The sequence below is a fragment of the Cloeon dipterum genome, chromosome 4 (genome assembly GCF_949628265.1).
Source record: "Cloeon dipterum chromosome 4, ieCloDipt1.1, whole genome shotgun sequence".
Classification (NCBI taxonomy): Eukaryota; Metazoa; Arthropoda; class Insecta; order Ephemeroptera; family Baetidae; genus Cloeon; species Cloeon dipterum.
In genome coordinates, this window is record NC_088789.1 from 16215276 (window position 1) to 16235070 (window position 19795).

Genomic DNA, 19795 nt, shown 5'->3' on the forward strand with positions numbered 1-19795 from the left:
GCTGGAGATTGAGAACCTTCTGCTAATTCTATGGTAAAGCTTTTTCAATGGGGGAAAAATTGCTGATGTTTGGCTAAATTTAGCATATTTCCACGCAAAATTTCGTTCCTGAAAATTGCGTGATTACCTTTTAGTACCCGTCGTCATAAGGTAAACAATTTCCTGACGGCCAGCGTAATTTTAGCAACCCTTTCCCCACGAACTTTGAAACAACTTGAAAGCTGCGTGGGCTTTGCCAGTTTTTGCTGTGAGCTCACAGAGTTAGAGACAAACCGTGCCTGCAATGAATCCAATTAAGAGCGCGTCGCAAGCACTTTGTTCTGCGTATTTACTTGCAGTTAACTGCACATGGCATTGGGAAGCGAGAGTGAATGTATGTGAGCAGAGCGAGAGAGAAAGGCAGAAGAAAGAGAGCATACAAGGGTCGCAAAGAAATAGGAGAAAGGGGTGCCTCATTTACAGATGACACGCCGCTCCGTTCTAGCGTTGGACGAAAAGCGGTGGCTGTGCTGCGACTCCTCCTTTCTCATTAAAGGGCGGAACTAATCACACGGGCTGCCCTTGCAATGAGGTCCGACTGACTGCTTTAAAAGGCCGTCCGGGACCTAGTCGCTTTTTTGATGAGCTGCTGTCGCTCCGGCGCGTCCACATGCCACTGTTTGATCCTCGTTAATCCCGCGTTAGTCGAGCTCCGGCTAGGGCGCCAAACTTTTGATTTTAATTAAAGTTCATTTGTTTTAAACGTGTGCGCTCGTCAGAGAATCTGATGCAAGAAAAATAACCAGGGGAGCTGCTGGTTTTGCAGAGAGTGCGAGAGCGACGAGAGCGTGTCTTTTCACCCGACGAACGCACATGCAAACGCACCGCCACCGCGCGGTTTGTGTGTGCGCCGTGCTGAAAAGAGGCGAAAGCAGAGAGACTCGCTAGGGGGATTTTGCATTGTGGCCGCAGGCGGTAATTAAAACGAAGGCAGTGGAAATATGCAAAACTATGTATACACACGGGGCAAGCGGTATATATGGTTAAACAGAAAGTGCAGTCGTTTTTTTCATCTGAAAAAGAATCCGAGTAATTAAAATTTTTCCTGCTGCACAGCCACAGGCGAGATTGCTGAGCCGAGGAGATTTTTCTCGTTTATATTAAATGCAAAATGCATGTTTTGCGGGCTCAAAAAACTTACCATCTCAACCGGGAAAGTTTTAATGCACCCTTCAACTGCGTAAATATTTTCCACTGCTGGGTCGAATGCTATAAAGTGCAAAGTTTAATGTTACCGGCATTTTTATCGTTTGGTAGAAATTAAGTTTTGCATTTATAATTTGATCAAAGATTAAAATGAAACAAAGAATGCTAGTCAGCCATGCTTTTTATAAACAAAGCATAAACTGTCATCATTAGCAGTAAATGCTTCTAAAATTACTCTGGCATCTCATTAGTTCATCTTTCAAGCATTTCCTGAGCGAGGCACGCGCCGTAATCTTTAAAATCCAGTGGGAGCTCTCAGCCGAAATAAAGTTTAGCAAACGCTCGTGTCCCCAAGCACAAACTTCGCCAACGTTCAGCGAACAAAAGAGCACACGAAGGAAAATAGCCTATAATTTACATGCTAATAAGGCGTAAACAAATTGGGCCGAAAGTTTTGTGTTGAATGAAATCCAAAAAGGGTTGATGGGACGCTGATTTCTCTTTTGTTGGCGAGAACGATGCGCGCAAAATAATCAGCAGACAATAAAACGTTCGGCGGCAGTAAGAAACTTTTTGAAGTCTCTTTGTCGACGCCACTTCCCTTTCACTTGCCGGCACTTTACAGACGAAACCCGCCAGACAGCCAGCGGGGGGTTAATGCATGGAAGCGTCATTTCAATACTATCATTGGAAATTAATATATATCTCTGTGCGCGACTGAAAGATAAGAGAATTCGCCTCCTTTCTTTAATATCGGTGAGCAAGGGAGAGCAGCAGCAGGGAAATAAAATATATTCCCGGAGTCAGCAAGATATCTTGTTACAAAGTGCACCCAGCAAAAGATATATAAGGGGAAATCAAGGAAATATTAGCGCAGCTAGCAGCTACTAGGGTGTGTACTTCTCCGCACGAGATGAAAGCTCTTTTTCGACGCCACGCGTCTCCTTTCCATTCTGATCTAATTTTAATCCTGTGTATTTTTTCGAGAAAAGTGCATCGCTTGGATGCCTTAATGAAGTAAGTTGATGAGCCCGATATAAAAGAGAGCGCTGGCATGAATTTCGAAACACACTAACGCGCCCTCGTTACAAAGGGGAGTGCATGAATTTTTGAGAGGGTGGCGAAAAATTCATTGCCAAAGCAAACATTTGCTGTTGCTAAATTGGATATTCCGTGTTCATTACTTTTTCATACCAAAAAACCAATTCATTGGAACGGAAAGGCAAGGGAACAAATTTGCTTTCCATGCTGGTTGTTTAATTGTTCATTAGACCTTAATCTACTAAAAAAGAATCAAATGAGAGCGGTTGATGTTAGCAAATTCTACTCAATTGTAAAGTTTGTGGACAATTAGCCACGTTAAGGGTCGTTACTTTGACAAGGCAAATCAGCTTACCCATGACCGCCGTCGTACATTACAACGCTTGTAATGGAAAAAGCAGGCTTCTTAGTGTCAAAACTGTCCTGCAACTGGTTGCCTCGAAAATGGACCCAAATGTTCGCCTTCCTGTCGATAGATCCTGCTTTAAGCCACTCAGCGCAGAGAGAAGTGACCGGATTCTCGATTTGGAATTTACATTGCAGATTAACGTAATAACGGATTATCCATATTCTTGCTTAGTGCGTAGCAGAGAACAGGCCTGATTTATCGTGTCATTAGCCTAGCACGCGCTATATTTTTATAAGGCTATAAAGGCAGCCAGGATTATTTGGTGGTCAGCCAGCTGAACGAGTGTTCTCGTTTTATTTCGCTGGGAGATGGAGTGGAGTACAATAAAATTGGAGTAATACGTCTGCTACAGTACATTAGTCTCTACTAATAAATTCTCTTACAATTTCCAATTTTGATCTGCGTGGTTCCTAACTACGAGCAGGAAAAGCTACTTGATGTCGAGAGACCAAAAAACATTGTTCTTTTCCCTGTCTAAAAGTGTATTTAAGGAGTGGATCCCATGAGCTACGCAGGGGGTGGTTATGGCAACGCACTTGCAGACGGCGTAGGTGTCAAAGTCGGCTTTTACTTGTTGTATCGTCGCTTGAAATAAAAATAATCCTGTCGTCCGCCGGCCATTATATGTTCCCGGCTGGAGAAATTTCCGCGAAAAGCAGCTTTAGCGACTGCCTCTGCGACCAGTCCCTCATGTCAGTGATCGTCTTTTCTGTTTCGCCTTCGTTTTGCGAAATATTTTCCATTTAGATGGTTTTGGCAAACTCTTCATGTAGGAGGTTCATAAAAAGAGGCCTTTGAATCGAACTTATTTTTAGCTGAAAACTGGATCCTTAAGGCTGTCTGAGCTTTTTCAAATTTCATATTTTTTTTAATCGATTCGTCTCTTTTGAGATGGGTGAAACGCTCGTGAGAACTCCGCATCCTACGCGAACGAATAACATGGGCGCACGGGCCTCATTGAAAGCCCGTTCCAGAAAAAGACCACCTCGTGTTACTGCCCCGCGCACTGGGGTCTTTCATTGAAACGCTAGATATTTGCCCAGTGAAAATAATTCACGCATGCTAGAAAGGTGTAAATCAGCAAGACAAGTAGCGAGTCGGAAAGTTTTTGCAATCCATCTAAATCCGAATGGACTCGTCATCGCAAAGCAAGAGAATCAAACATAGGCTCAAACCGGCCCGCACACGAACCCCAAATATCGCTCGCGGATTCTCACATTGCCATAGTGCACCCAAAAGCATGCGTTCAACAGTGCGAGCCAATAAATAGCTCGTTTATTTATTATTATTTTTTATTTTGAATAAAGCGTACAAAAGTGTAAATTTTGAAAGTATCTTTTTTTGCTTCTTTTAAATTTTTTCTGTGATAAAATGCTGAAAAATCGTACAAATGCCTATATTAAAGTAATGAGAATGGGGCAAGACAACAGTAGTAATTAAATCACAAGGCTGGATAAAATCTGGAAAATTTAGCAACAATGTACGGCAGGCAAGCTTGGTTGACGTCGTCAGGGGTATTAACAGAATCACCGAGCAGCCGAGCAACGCGCGCGTTTTGCAAGGACACTAATTACGCGATTTGCATTCAAACGGTCGGCAGGCGCTCAAAATCTCCAAGCCTAACTTTGGAACAGGTTCTCAAAAAGCAGCTCAGCAATTATTGCGCCTTATCCACCGCGTTTTCGCCGGGCTGCTGTGCGCATTTGGATCCACTTTATCAAGCGAGCCACTTTTTGCATGTAATTAACAACAAGGGAGTGAGCGAGAGTGTTGATAATGAGCGCGCGCGCGGCACACGTGGGTCATTAGCTGCCGCACTGGCTTGCACAAAACTTTGCCTTCGCGCTCGTCAAACAAAAAGGAAAATAATTGCCCGCTCATTTGCTATATTTGGTCGATTCGCCTGCTGCCCGGGAAGGAGAGTCGCACTTCGCGGTGGCGCTGAATAAAAAAGCACTAACGCGCCGGGTGTGGCCGTGACGTTTCCTTCGGCTCCGCGTGTCAGGCCGGCAGCCACTTTTGTCACCCGGCGCAAACTGCAGAATCTCGGTGCTTGTTGGCTGCCTGTTATGACAAACAATAGATTAGCCCGTGGAATAATTCGTTCGTCGGAGCGGAGAGCAAACTAGCGCGCCACCACCCACGCACACGCCCTTTCAGACGTCGTCGCTGTGCGATATCTGTCGTAAATCACCAAGTGGAGCGCTGGCTCGGTTTTTGTTTTGCTGCCGCAGGATAATGAGAGTGGCAATAAAGGTGAATTGTGTGCTGGCAAAACCGAGGTCAATACCGAAAGGTGGTTGTTTACTCTTTAACTTTTACAGGGTCTTGCCAAATATTTTTGAACTTTGCGTCATATAGTTACTCAGCAACGTAAACAGAATACAATTTATTGTGAATGTTGACGAACAGAGTTTCTATTTACTTTACATGAAAAAGTTTCAAATGTTTCTTGTTGGAAGAACTTTGAAATTTTGAACTTTCTATCTAATTTAGATGTATATGTTTCGCCCTTAAATTGCTAGAATTTATATAGCGTGCAAACAAAAGGAATTTAACACAGGTGGGTGTCCATTTTCACCAAGATTAATCTCAACAGTAAATTCATTTTAGCACGAAAGTTGCTATTTATAAAACCATCAACACAGCGCCGAACGCTCTTGTCATCCAAATGTTTTTTTACGCGTTGAAGCTACTCTTTAATGTTCTGCACACCATTTAGCTACGCCCAAAAACAACACTCAATTTGCCGCTTGACTGGTAAACTGACAAGAAGCGTTCTGGAAACTGAAAGCCCCGCAGCAAAAATATTTCTTCATCGAAATTTCTTGCGCTCGTGCACGGGGCACCGGACGGAAGCGACAGCAGCCAGAGTTATTTGCACCGATGTCTGACTCGTCCGTGACGGTTTTTCAATTTGCAGTGTTGTGCGCGTGCAAAAACAGCGATCGCACAGCGCACAAATGGATGATTCACCCCGATCGGGCGTCCATCCATAACGCTGTCACAGCGAGATTAACCCATCAATATTTTGTCACCGGTGCATTATAAACCAGACGAGCGCGGGCAGGCCCGATTTCAATATTGTGCCGGGCAACGCGAGTCCTTCACGATTGGTATCGTCGTGATAAATGGCCCTTAATTAATCACACGTCCACGTCCTCACCGCGTGTCATATATACGCGAATTGAAGGCGCGGCGGTGCCTCTCTTAAATTTGATCCATCCACCAGTGGCTGCGTTTGTTTTTGTCTAGAGCCCAGCAGCAGGGCCAGATCGTTATTTATTCCGAGTGGCAAGACAATGATTCTCCTCTCGGCCGCCCTCACCTTTTGTGCCTCTAATGAATCACTTACTTTCCTTCGCACTAGAAGAGTTATGTGCACGCCTGAGCGACGCCTGGACGACCGGCCCTATGCAGGCCGAAATCACGATTCGAATCACGTGCTCGATGGCGGGGTAAATATTTGAAGTTGGCAAGACGCGGCTCGGATATTTAGTTGTGCCATTGGAATTCGATTTCAGAGTGCAAAGACGTGTGTGTTCGTAAAACAATAAAATGTAAATTAAGCTCGGTACCTTTCCAACAGGATCTGAGCAAATTTCTGTGCTCATGACATGTTGAATATTGTCTGTAATTTATCGAAGCGCAAATTATTACATTATACTTGGCTCTTTTCTTGTTAAAAAATTGTTTCAGTCAGTATAAATTAGAATGATTTTTACAGTTCTGTTCTCCAAGTAAAATCAAATTACAGAAATATACACGAAAATCGTGTGGATCATAACGTACACATAAAACTTAAAATGAAACTTCAGCGAAAAAGTAATCTGGAAGTTACAGCTTACGGCATAAATATAAAATCAAATTTATAAACAAAACTTTCCTGGTTTTATATTATAAATTTTGCCCGATATTAAAACTGAATTTCCCTCTACAAACTTGAGCAACGTGAATGTCGTCGATATCAGAATTCTTTTAATATATAATGTAACGCAGGCGAAATCGATCAAATGGCAATTGAATACCTACAGCTGGAGATAAGAGTTCATCTCCATAGCCTTCACTGCCATTTAGCTCATGTGCAGAGGTTAAGGAGGCGACGAGTACCATCAGAGACGCTCCCAGTTAGAGACAAAGCAAAATCAAGAGAGACTGCTCCCGAGAGTGTGGCGAGCGAGAAAAAAGTTTCGGCAAGGGCGACACGGAGAGGAGGCACGACTTCTTGCTCGGCGATCTTTTATTGCCCGCTGGTGATAAATTACGATGCTTATTTAATGCTCGCAGCCTGTTGGCGCTGCCGCGTCCAGCTTCCAGCCCGGCTAGGTCATTTTTTATTGTTTCTTGTTAAGGCTCGCCTGCGCCTGCCTTGCTGCTGCTGCTGTTGATGTAAACATGACGCAAGATTGAACGTCCACGCCGGCCGCCCGCAGAAAAATCGCTCAGCTCTTTTTGCTCTTATCGGCAATCGCCGGGAATAAATAGAGTAGGCAGGATAAATGGCTATAATTTGATTAGACAAATAGTCGGCCGCAGAAAAGCGGACGCGACTCTTTTTTCTCCGGCGTTTTTCTCAGCGTCGCCCCCGCATTTTTGGACGGGCGGCTTTTTCATTTCACGCGCACCCGACGAGCGAAGAAATGTGCTGGGAGGCTCCATTTAAGTGACACTCACTAAAACACCTCCAGCTTAAGCAAAATTATGACTGCGCGCGCTCCAAAGAGTTGCCACACCGAGTCAGCTAACAATCCAAATTACTGGTCATTCAGCGGCCGGTAATTTTCCTGTGTCTGCCCGCCCGTGATAAATGGGGTTAAGTGAGTCTGACGCACTGGAACGTCGGCCAGTGGAGCGCGGCCTGAAAACTGCCTCCGCGACCGATAAAATTACTCACAAACTCTTGCAAAATAGTCATTATTTTATTTCGAGCTCTAAGCGAAAATGGAGTTTGAGGTTACCTTGAGAATTAGCAAAATAAATTTTTATAAGTTAGCTCAAGAAATATTTCGCTGTTTATCTAAAACTTAGGGATTAATTTGCCTAAAAAAATGCCACGCACAATTTGTCTCGTAAAACTCAGTCTATACCTAAATAAAATCACCATGATTAAATGGCTTCCAAATTCCAAATTAAACCAATTCACACTGATTCACACGTTAAATCCTCTATCCGGGCCTCAATAACTCGCTAAATCCATTGAATTTTAAAGTTTAATTGAAAACATTCATTAAATAAATGATTTAACTACTAATGCAACGTAACTGGTTCCTTTTAAGTATTTGTTTTGTTAATTTCGCTAAAAATATGTAGTGGCTCAGGAGAGTGGATCAACAATTCTCAGAAAATCTGCGACACATTTTAACTTCGTTCCAGGCAGTTGCCCTTAATGAACAGAGATCGTGTTAATCCAGTTGTTACGAATTAAACTCGGGTCTGGAAAATCCGAAAGAGACGCAGTGACTGAGCGAGAGCGCAGGGACCAGAGAGAAGTTGCTCACACTCGGGTTCGTCCGCGCCGTAATTTACTCTCTCAACTGATGGCGCACTCGAGCTGCCGCGCGCGTCTCATAATGCGAATAATGAAATCTGTCTGGTCCAGAACTGATAAGTGCCCCTCTCGCTCCCCTCGCTCACACCCACTGCACTGAAACGGAAATCAGATTCATGCACACCTTCATCTCGTCCTCTGCTGAAATTCATTCCCTCGCTGCAAACATGAAAAAATAATCGAATTTCGGATTGCGCACACGCCGCCATTCTAGTTTGCAACTCTTTTCTCCGCATCGTAGTTTCATAGGGCCCCCTTTTCTCCCTCTTGACCTGGAAACAACACGCAGAGATTACAATTGTGAGTTATTTCTGGGAAGACAAGGAGATATTCATAATTTTGGCAAATTTTATGTGTCTGCCCTTGCGGGGTGCCCGACAACGCATTTGTTTTCCGCCACCCTCCTCCGCAGCTTTCACCCCGACTGCAATTTGCTCTGTTTTGCGCTGTGCTGCGGGAGCGTTTCATTCAGTTTATCAGTAGCAGCAGCGCCAGTGTGTCGGTGTGGCTCTCCTGCGCTCGCTTGCTTTATTCATGTTCATAATACAAATAAGACAGGAGAATTACAATATTGCAGCGATTATTTATTGCTCCCGCTCAATTGTAGCCGAGATAATGAGCACCGAGGGTGAGGCGCACAAAGGAGAATTTCTAATAAATCTGGAGAGAGATGCGTTATTCTCTCGTTATAAATACCTTATGCAACCTCGTGCCGTTCTTTCACGTAGCAACTCTCGCCGGCGTAAACACACACAAAAAGTAGACGGCGGGTGTATCCGAAAAGCGTTTTTTTCGCCGCTTTGCCGCTTAGTCTTGTAATGAATAAGCAGACGCTCCTATGAAAGGTCCGAGCGTGATTATCAGACAAACAGACCGTAAACTCCGGGCTCTTAGTAATTTTCGCAAAAACCAGGATTTGCTGATGGTAATAATGGTTTGAATTAAAAAAGATGCTTAACGCACATTTTACGTTCTGAACGATGCACACCACTATTACAGCAGATTTTGTTCAAAATTTCTTCAATTTTTTATTGAATTCAAGAATATGATTAAAAACAAATCGTAAATACCTGATCCGTTGATGGTAGTTCAATTTCTCAAATCGTGCAACCAATATAATTGATTTTTATAAAAGAAATTCAACACTTCTGCTGGATGATAATTTAATTTGTGCTTTTGATTGGACAAAAGTGTTTTGTGTTTTAAATGGGGCAAGTATATATGCTAACATATGATTCAACTGTGAGTTATGCTTTTATTCGCATTAGCACAGGCGGTTATAACAAAAATAGATGGCTTCAGTTTCAAAAGGCTTGTTAATATTGTTTATTCCTTTCATTACATGTCTAAACAGACAAAAGAAGACGTAGACGACCAATTTCGATAACGAGCCGGCTATATACAGAGAAACATAAAAATGACGTAATCCACATGATGTTTCAACAAAGAAATATCATCATCCACATTCACAATATTTTAGTTATATAGTCTACGTTTCAAAAATTTTGTCATCGATCTAGATATAAAAATCAATTGTATTTCTCTCAGCAAGAACTTTTGACGTTGTTCCCGTTGTTGGGATGATTTATTAGTTCATAACAAACTGTAATGGAGTCTCGCTCAACAAAATAAATAAATACTGTATTTGAAGTGCATGCATTCTGCAGCTGGAGCGCAGTTAATCGAGTAGGTACATATCCATCCAGTCACCCGTTTTACTTGTGGCAGGGGGAGCGTTTACAAGGAAAGGGTGTCTGAACTTGTGAACTTGCATGGGAGACCAGAAATATGCTGTGTGCACTTTGAAAGTTGCTCGTCGGCGCTGGAGAGTGTTTTGCGCGCCGGTACCGTGTGTAAGAGTACACTTTGGCTCCGTACATATACGTATAATATGCATGTACACACTTCATGTAGCCACGCGCGTCGTCATTTATTTTATGTGCTGCACTCTGATTAATTAGCCAGAGTGTGCGGCGATGCAGACGCGGGACGCAAATTAAACTTGAATCAAAGTGGCGACGATGATAATTGCGGCCAGGAATGTGAATTATAAATTAGCAAAACTGCCTGGGGTCGGATCTCGTCGCCCATCCGCTCCGCACCCTCTCTTTGCCGCAGCTCCGTGTATATAATTAAAGTTTTCAGTGCGGAAGAATGCAACGGCGTGGAAGTAAATCAAGAAAAATACGCTTTTTCCGTTTTGCTTACCATAAGAACAAAAATTGGTTTATCGATCTGTACTAGAAAACAAAACAGAATAAAAAAAAATCACACCACTCGAAGTAGCACTGGAATTTCGTTTCTGAAAAAGCCAATTTATTCCTGAATTTCGAATTAGATTCTTGTGGGAATTCTTTCTAGGTTCAGAACAAAAATTGCTAAATTGACGGTTTTTACGTTTCCATTGCTACTTTAAGCTCCAATCTTTAACTTGTTAGGCAACAACCGCTTACCTGGTAACACCAACGCATTTTACCAAAATTAATGAGGTGCTTCAATATCAATATTTGCCACTTAAATGTACATGATGCTAAATTTGGCCGTGGTTTATGACGCAAACAGTCAATTAACGGCATAAAGCTTTCAACTAGTAGTAGCTATTATTTCAATCGATCGCAATTATTCTTGTTGCAGATTATCCGTGGTGAATCCACTTCTCGCTGTTGGATCGTCGTGGCCACGTAATTAAGGTAAGCCAATATTGCTCACCTCTAGCAGCACGTGAACAAACACAATTCCGCCATCCACAACCTCGTTGTTGCTGAGTCGGCGGCCATTATCAAAGCTTTATTGGCCGTAAATAACAGCCAAAGTGACTGCAAACTTTATAAATATGCAATTTACTTTTGCTGCGAGAAAGGGTGAAAAAGAGTCAAAGAAACGCACGGCAGCTGTGCAAGCATGAGATATTCATGTCTCTATTTGGGGTGGAAACAGAAATGACTTTTTTCTAAGGTCGCTTGCACATTTTCTCCCAAGCTGAAAATTGCCACTTTTCCGACTGTAATAATAACAATAACTTTTTCCTTTTTTACGCTCTTTTCAAGCAGCCGCTGTAATGTAAATCGCGTTTCTCATTGTAATTACATTCGAATTTCTGACGTCTTATTGTCTTGGTAAAAACGAACGACGCAAATTTTTAGCGAATTTTCCACAATTTCGGGCGAGCGTGATTGCGCTTGCTGTGAATCGCACTTCGCCCAACTTTTGTGCCACTTGGGTACGCGATATCCAAGTTTCGGGCAGCAAAATTGCTCTTTATTTCGACTTGGAACTGCTGAGCAAAGATAAGCAAGAGAAAATATACACAGCGTATGAGCCGAGTTGTGAAAGTGGGACGCGCGAGACGTCGCATTGTTCTGTAAATTTAGATCTCCGCACAATTTCATACACGACAAATTCTCGGCTCTGGGAAACTCCCGACTGCAAATGGGAAAGATTTCACAGAAATGGTAAATTGAAATAGAAATGTCTATAGTTGCTTTTTGCTAATTATTGATTACTAGAGTAAGGAAGTTAAAATAGCAACTATACGCATTCAATTTCTGCTTTTACACCATATTTCAGACAGAAGTAGAAGGCAGTTTAAAATATTTTTTGTCACCAAGCCACTAATAATTGAAATGACGATTGTCTCTTTTCTACGAAGTTATTGGACAAATAATGAGAATTTTTACCACTGATGTTTTTGTTATGAAATGTTAGTTTTACTTTCTCTAGTAAAGAAGAGTATAAAAAGCATAGAAAAACCCAATGCCAACACAAAATTAGAGCTTGTTTCCCAAATGTGGTGGTGTAGTCGTGTACAGAGGCCACGGCAGCAAATCCCGCCGGACATTCGATTCTGCCCTCCATGAAAATTTATGTGCAGCAAGAAGCGGCGCTGAGGCTTTGGCCAAAAGTTTCCAAATCCTTGCTCAGTACGTGATTCCTTTTTCAGCGAGCGGCAGCACATTCAATGAAAAACGGTTTCATCTAATTTGCGATCTAAATTTGGTCTAACATCTGCGCTGAGCGAAAATAAAGAAGTGATGATGGCGCACACGTGACCGGCGTGGCAACTCGGTCAGATTGGCCGCCTGTTAAATGTGAAATGATACGCGCAGATGACGATAAGACTCCCTTTTTATTGCTGCAGGCGCGCGCGAACGTCGAGAGGCCTTATTATACATATTAATAATCATCATCTTCCTCTCCGGCCGCTCGCAGCCCCTTGTTAAAAGAAGGCCAAAGGTGAAGCGCGTTAATTCCCACACCGCCGCACTCCTTCTTTTCGCGCGCGCACGGGGACGAGCCGCCGTCAACGCTTGACGACGACTCGTTTCATAAATCAACTGGAGGTATTATGCACGCCTCGTTTAGAATTTTAATTGAAAAATGTGGCAGCAGCCTCCCTCTTTTTCTTATTAAAAGCTGCATTCTTTGGAAAACACGTGCGCGACGTTTACTTTGCCCCACTTTCCACAATGATTGCTTTCAGAGTGACAATCTAACTTGCCCAAGTTCCAAGCGGATATCATCAACGTAACCTGTTCGCAATATATACGCACGCAGCTATGGTGGGAAAACAAAACTTTTTATGTATGAATTTCTTGCACTTCGTGCTCTGCCCTCACATCAAATTTTATTTGCAATAAAAAGTAACCAAAACTTTTAAAATCAAAATAAATTTAAGATTCCTGCATTTACAAAGGAAGGCATTCTCAAGCAACACAAACCATACTGAAATAATATAAAATCTGTGGACGTTTTTTCAGTATGCGTGCGAGAATCTCACACTTTTTCTTCGACTAAATGGAATTTTAGGCTCAAATCACCATAACTTTTTGGAATTTGTTAGAGACTGAATAGAAAAGAAAAATGAACATATTTATGCCACGCATTCTTTTTGCAGCTTGTGGGAGTAGCAATTGTGAAGAAATATATCACACACGTTATAAGTTTAAACGGTTTAAATATTGAATTTTACGACTGCATGGTTATGATCAAAGTAACATTTTAATTTTTAAATATTCATAATGGCTTCCAAGTCATTCTGAAACGTTGAAACGTTTATTATATTTTCTGTGTTATTCTTATAACATCTCTTAAGATGAAACATGCTTGATATGTATTATAATGAATGTTACCATGAACTTACAATACTTCTGCGTAAAATATAATCTTGATAATTAATAGATGATGTTCAAGAATTAAGAAATTCACACGACTTATGCAAATACGGACAAGCTTCACAATTTCATGCAAACGAAGTGATTCAGGTGAAAAACGCACAAGTTACGCGTTGAACATTTGAAAGTCAAACAAACTTGCGCCGACTTTTTGCAGCGCACCAGAAATATCAAGTTCATCTATGTATGTAGCTCTCCCCATCATAATTTTCCGGCGAGTTTTAACTCTCTTTAGGCTGCTACCCCAACCTCTTTTTTTTGGCCTCCTTTTTAAACTCTATTCGCACACCAGCAGCAGACTAAGTAAAGAAGCATCTCGCAGCAGAAATTCGAAACTTCGGAGCACAAGCCAGATATAGCTTTATAAATATTAAACTCCTCATATCACGCATGATGAGGTCGCTTCAAACTTTTTTCCGCACTCTGGAGAGCAGCCATCATGCACGGAATACCTCTAGCCGCTAGTTAATTTTGTTTTCCCGTGATATTATTGTAGCAAAAAGCAAGAGGCTCTCTTATTCCGTGCTTTAAAAACCGTGGCAAGTTTCCATCAACTCAATGTAAATCTGCTGACCGTGATGAATACAAATGTACACATCGTGTTTCGCGCTTTTTGTCGCCGCCCTTTTTCGTGCGCCAGGAAATTAGATGTACCAACGGACAGACCAATATGGATTCGATGCAAAAAGTTTCGAATGGAAATACAAATATCGTTCTCCCAGTGAGGGCCGGGAAATAAATTCTCTCCCTTTATGAAACGGAGAGCGCTCTTGGTGCCCATCATGGAAATCAGTTTTCCTTTTTGTTCTCCGATACAAGAGGAAGCCATACGCATATAGAAAGCGGCACCATCAGAAACTAATGGTGTGAAGTTGTTCTTTTGATGGAGATCTGCTGTTTCCGCTTTGTACTGTGCTCTACCGTGTTTTGATCAAATAACGTCAAATGGGAATATAATTGCAAAATGAGACGGAAACCGACTGCGGACCAACGGTCAAAGGTAGTATGGGTAATACATTTGGCATTCTAGCTCCCTGACGTACAATCCGATTATCGAAAATGCCAATGACGCAGTAATTTCTGGAGTCGGGTCGACTAAAAGCAAAGTTATATAATCTTTTAGTGAAAAATGAGGCAACGCTGATGGGTATCTCGAGTGGCGTCTCGTTTGCTCCAGAGTGGTGAGTAATTTCTCGACCTGCCCTCCCGTCATTTTTCTAAAATTAGGGCAAGCAGAGAGCGAGCGAGTGCGCTGCTTTGCCGCTGTGTGTGTAGTCACAACAAAACCTCAAGTGCCGCTGCTTTTAAAGCACTACATGTTTTCGGGTTACTTAAGCCGCTGCTGGAGCGGAGGAATGCTCATACATTCACAAGACGAGCGAGAGTGTCTCGTAATCTTATTTGCAATCTTAAGGGCCGGAGAGAGAGAGAGAGAGAGAAGAGAGCTAGCGGGAGAGTGAGTGAGAGACGCGAAAGATCAATGAACCAGAAGAGTAAAATCTCGTCTGCTGCTTGGGAGCTGCGAAAAATAAGCAAAAAGAACGCGATCTCTCACTTGAGCCGCTGTTTACCACTTTTCTCCCTTTCATCAGCATCTTTTTAAAACGCAAATGAGAAGCAGATAAAGTTTCGGCTTGGAAAATTCCGCTCCAGGACGAGAGTTGTATTTTCGCTGGGGTTTAGTGATCGCGAGCAAAAATCTGGTTTATTAATGGCACCTATTTAATGCAAAGAGCGTGTGTGCGAGATTTAATCTGCTCTCAGAAGGGCTTTAACAAGGGAAATTAATTGGAAAGATAAGTAACGAGTGATAAGAAATTCGCAAACACGAGCTCCGGCCCGAATTCGCAGGAAACTCGTTGTGTAATCAACGCAGCAAAGATAAAAAGCTGACGAGATCCCGGAATGAAATTAGGAAAATCACATTACTTTTGCCCGCTCCGTTTCACTGGTCGTACCAAAGCCGATTAATATGCGAGCGAGCCAAAAATTGCAGCTACTGAACGATATATTTGGTTCGTTTGGATGGGGAGTCGGAGAGGGATGAAGTCGTTTCGGTTCATTTTGCACGTTTTGAATGGAAAATCCGTTCCGGCTCGTTATTTGCCCAAATGGAAAATTAAGGCCGCCCCGCGTGCCGTTTAAAATAATTTATCACGGACGACGGTGGAGTAGCGGCGTCTCTTGCTAGATTTTAGCGGCGTGGGCATTGATTGAATAATAAATTCATCCTATCAGTGGCCGTGCAGGCGAAGTGTGCAATTAATTTGGAAAAAAGCAGTCGGGAATGAGTGCAATGATGCATGCCGCACCCGCCAGATATTCCAATACCGATAATGGCCGGCTTGTTTAATAGAACGAGGGGAGGATTTGTTAAAACAAACGACTCGGCTTCCTCCACCAATCAATAATAATTACAACAAGGAAACGGACTGAGGTCATTAATTTGTTTCTCCTCCAGCAGCTGATGCGTTTGCTCGCGAGGTTTGATGGAAACGCCACGCGCGCTTTCATTAGGTACAATAATCTGTTTAAAAGCGCTGTTTGCTCGTGCCCCGCAGATGTGTAGGGGGATTGACCGGAAAACTTGCCGATGATTTTTCCCTATGGCTTTCATGTTGCTAGTCGACGTGGTGGAAAAAGTAATTTATCTGTTTGCGTCCCTCCTCCGCTTTGCTGCCTCCCTGTATAACCGAATACACGAGACTCGACTCCGCGCGGCACACAGCTGGGGAGTTTTTGTAAGTCTCTCTTTCTTTCTCTCTCGTCTGCGTGTGCGAATTCTTGTCTTGGAAAGTAAAATTGGGGAAAAAGACGAGGAAGAAAAATAAAAAGAAAGACCTGCTTTTTGTGCATGTTTTCTTACGTGAGGGATGCAATTTTTGGCCTGAATAAGCAGGACGATTCGGGGGCGAAGTTGCTCTTCTCGTCCTGGCACAATTTCCATTTGCCCGTGCTCGACTGGGGCCCGGAGAATTTCGGCTCAGTCAGAAGACAGTAGGAAAATAGTTGCCGGAAAAAGTTTGTTTGCACGAAGCACAGCTTCACGCTCAATTTTTGCCGGCATTTGTCATAAAAGCAGCCATTTGCCGCAGCACTCCACAAAATTTCCATTGAGCTGAATCCCTTTCCTCGAAAACATCATTATTTATTCGTGCGGATAACAAAAATCCAGCAATAGCTTTTTTAAAATAAACTCTCGAGGTAAAGTGCTTTGTTCAAGTAGACGTATTTATCAAATGGGAAAACAGAATGTGCACCATTGCCTTTCGATGATTCTGTTGGATGAGGTTTTGCATAGCCATCTTTTAATCCGACAAAAGCATCGCCGTCCGGTGTTTTCCTTTCACAGAAGTGCACTGCAGCGCATAATTTAATTACACCTTTCTTTCCCGTTTTAGATGAGTTAGAAAGCAATTCGTTTGTCACAAAGGACAGTCGTGGTGATTGTGATGCGAAGTGCTCGCGTTTTTAATTAAAAGCTGCTGCAGCCACCCTAGTCTGCATGTATGTATCCGTGCAGAAATAATGGCATCACGGAGCCTCCCAGGCCATCTTGGAAAAACGCGCGCGGCGGTCTTCCTGCCGACGCGACGACATGGTAATGAGGCGACCAATATATGGAGCACAGTCGGGCGAATTCCCTCTCTGGCAGCGCGAAACTGAATAAAAGCGGGCGGCTCTTTGTGCACGGCGCACCAGACCGCAGATCTGCGGCTGCCGGTCCGTCCTCCAACGCTGCTAACAAAGCCGTCGAAATGTAAATCGCGATAGGCGACTCCTGGGTGTTGTGCGCGCCACTGTTTTATTGCATGCCTGGAAAGGCAGGCAAACTGTTCAATTCATCGGTTCATTATTTGACAGTGCGAGTGTGTCGCTGGGCCGGGATCGCACGTCCATTCATTCCTCGCCGGGGCTGTGCGGTGTGCCGCCGGTCAGGTCCCGCTCAAAAGCCTCGGCAACTTTGCAGTAAGCCCTGAATTTAGCAGCTAATCCTGTCAAGTCTTGCTCGCTGGGCCTTTCAAACGACGCGTGCTGCTGCGACGAGACGTTTCCGCCAATGCGAATGACTAATGAATTTATCTCTTCTAGTTTGGGCACCGACAGAATTGTCCTGAAGAGAATCTTTAGTTTGCAAGTTGGGTTGAGCAATAATTAGTAGCTACGATGGAAACTGTATTCATTAGGTGTACCATGTTTTGTTGGAGTTCATCAAGTTCTGCTCTCAGCAATTTTATGCAAATCTTGCTAAGATTATGGCAAGTAGTTTGTTACTTAATTAAGATACCAGGGTCTTAAATGGTGTTTGCATTTCAAATTTTTACTAGTGTCAGCATTGAAGCATTATAATTTCACTCAAGATAAAAATAAAAAACGGACCATGATGAATCAGCAGTAACACAAGAACAAACAGAATATCTGATATTCTTGAAATTTATTTTAGAGTTAGAGCCGGTTCTGAAAACGCATGCAAAGAGTGGTATTTTTCAAGAGCTAATATTGTAGTATTTTTAAATTAAATTCGAAATATTCAAATTGATGGATTGTTAATCAACATTTTGCTGATGAATAAATTTAGTTCTTCAGATCGAATTTCAATGTGCCGACTATACCTTCCACTGCTGGCTTGTTCTGATGGCTTTCTGATTTTTTGCGACCGTGCGATCGCGTGCTTAAACAACTGCTGCCTCATTGTATCTAAACACGCCTCTCTCTCCGCCTGAATTGAATAAATACACATCGGGCGAGCCAGCTGTTGTGCTGATACGCTGCTGTTTTCCCCATGTCTCCTCTAGAAGTGCGGTGAAAAAATTGTAGCGGAAAATCTTATCACGTGAGCCGTCGGACGCTCAGCCGGGCAAAAAAATGTGTAATAAATAAATCATTCCAAGCTATGTCAAGCAGTAGGTCGGTAGCTTGCAAAGAAACGCGATGACAGCGATAATAGATTTGGCTTCGCAATTTTTTCACGGACCGTTTCATCGGCAAATAGGCGGCGCGTGACGTCAAAATTGCGCTCGGGCTCAGTGAAGTTAGACGAAGTAAAAAGGGCCGAATGGACTTGCACTCGGACTTGTGCCTCAATCTCTCTCGGTCTCCCTCGCTAATGTCGTTCTGCGGCTGCCCGCCCGCCGGCCGGCCGGCCTCGTTGCTGCTGCTGTGTGTAAATGCAGCGGACTCTTTTAATCAGAGCCACTATTTGTCACGTCTTACCAACTAAAGGAGCCATTATACCACAGCATCATGGCAGCAGGAAAAGGGCATTTGCGCTTGATGTGTCTCTGCGTGGTCGAGAGACAAGCGGCCACATTGAAGCGCAGTCGAAAGTTTCCCAACTTTCTGCCATGTACTGCTGCTGCTCTCTGAACGGAACCGCCAAACTTTTGCTGTACTCACTGCTGCTGCTCAATTGTCATTTTGCAGATAGTTAATCCAAAGCAAAAGCTGGATCCTGATTTAATAGGAGATTCAGACGTTGAAGCCTCGGGGATTGCGGAGTCGCTTAATTGTGTATGCACACAGCTTGGCGTAGGTGAACTGCGTGTTGCATAACTACATTTTAATAGCACCCGTTTGTCATGTAAGACTCGGGAAACATTATTTATCTTTCGCTACATCAGACGTACTGGCACCCAGAATGCGAGTAAATTATTTTTTAATCTCGGAATCTGGCATCAAAATAAACTATGACCGTTTCAATAGTGAGCATTAAGGGCTCAAAAGTGCAGCTCGCTCCGGAGGGCTGATTTTTCTCCGGCGTTTCTCTCTCACCCCTGTCCGTGCACGTTTCGCATTTGCTACAACAGAGAACTAATAGTCAAGGCGGAGGGAGCGAGGCGGACGGACGAGGAACGTTAATGCTAGAATATTACGGCTCGGGTCACTTAAATTGATCTTGGAAACAAACTTGCGGCCACTTAATGCCAAAAGTCTCTCTCTGCCCTTGCTGCTGTCGCCGCTGTGTACAAAATAGCACAGCTCTATTGATTTGTCCACTTCTCGTGGGGAGAAACGGAAGCCGCAATGAACACCGAACGTGCCCCGCTGGTAATTCATTCGCTGATAGCGGAGGAAAATTAGGAATTCAAAAAATGTCTATTGTTTTCCTGCAGCAATCGACGGCGCATAAATCTGGACAGCACGAGACGTTTTGCTGGTGCAGTTTAACTCACTCTCGGACAAGGGGGAGAAACCGACCCCGCCTCTCCGATACTAACAATGTGTGCTTTGAAAGCTGTCGTGGCTAAATTTCGCGATATTCCCTCTTGCGAGGAGCGCACAATCGGCAATTTCGGCTCGCCTAAGGAATGCATCCGAGCCGAGCGCACACGCTAATATATTTCCACATTTGGCAGGCACGAATTTATTTCACAAGATAAGGTACAAGGAGCTCACTTTGTGTGTGTATTCGAATTTCGCGTGCGGCGTTTAAATAATTTA

General features: G+C 43.3%; 1 protein-coding gene across 3 annotated transcripts in view; it reads left to right on the top strand.

Moving 5' to 3' along the window:
- LOC135942347 (connectin-like) overlaps window positions 1-19795 on the top strand; it is a 131123-nt gene that overhangs the window by 42675 nt on the left and 68653 nt on the right. For all 3 annotated transcript variants that reach the window (XM_065488416.1, XM_065488417.1, XM_065488415.1), the window contains exon 3: window positions 10818-10873. The gene's annotated coding sequence lies outside the window, so the exon portion shown is untranslated. The remainder of the gene's footprint in view (window positions 1-10817; window positions 10874-19795) is intronic.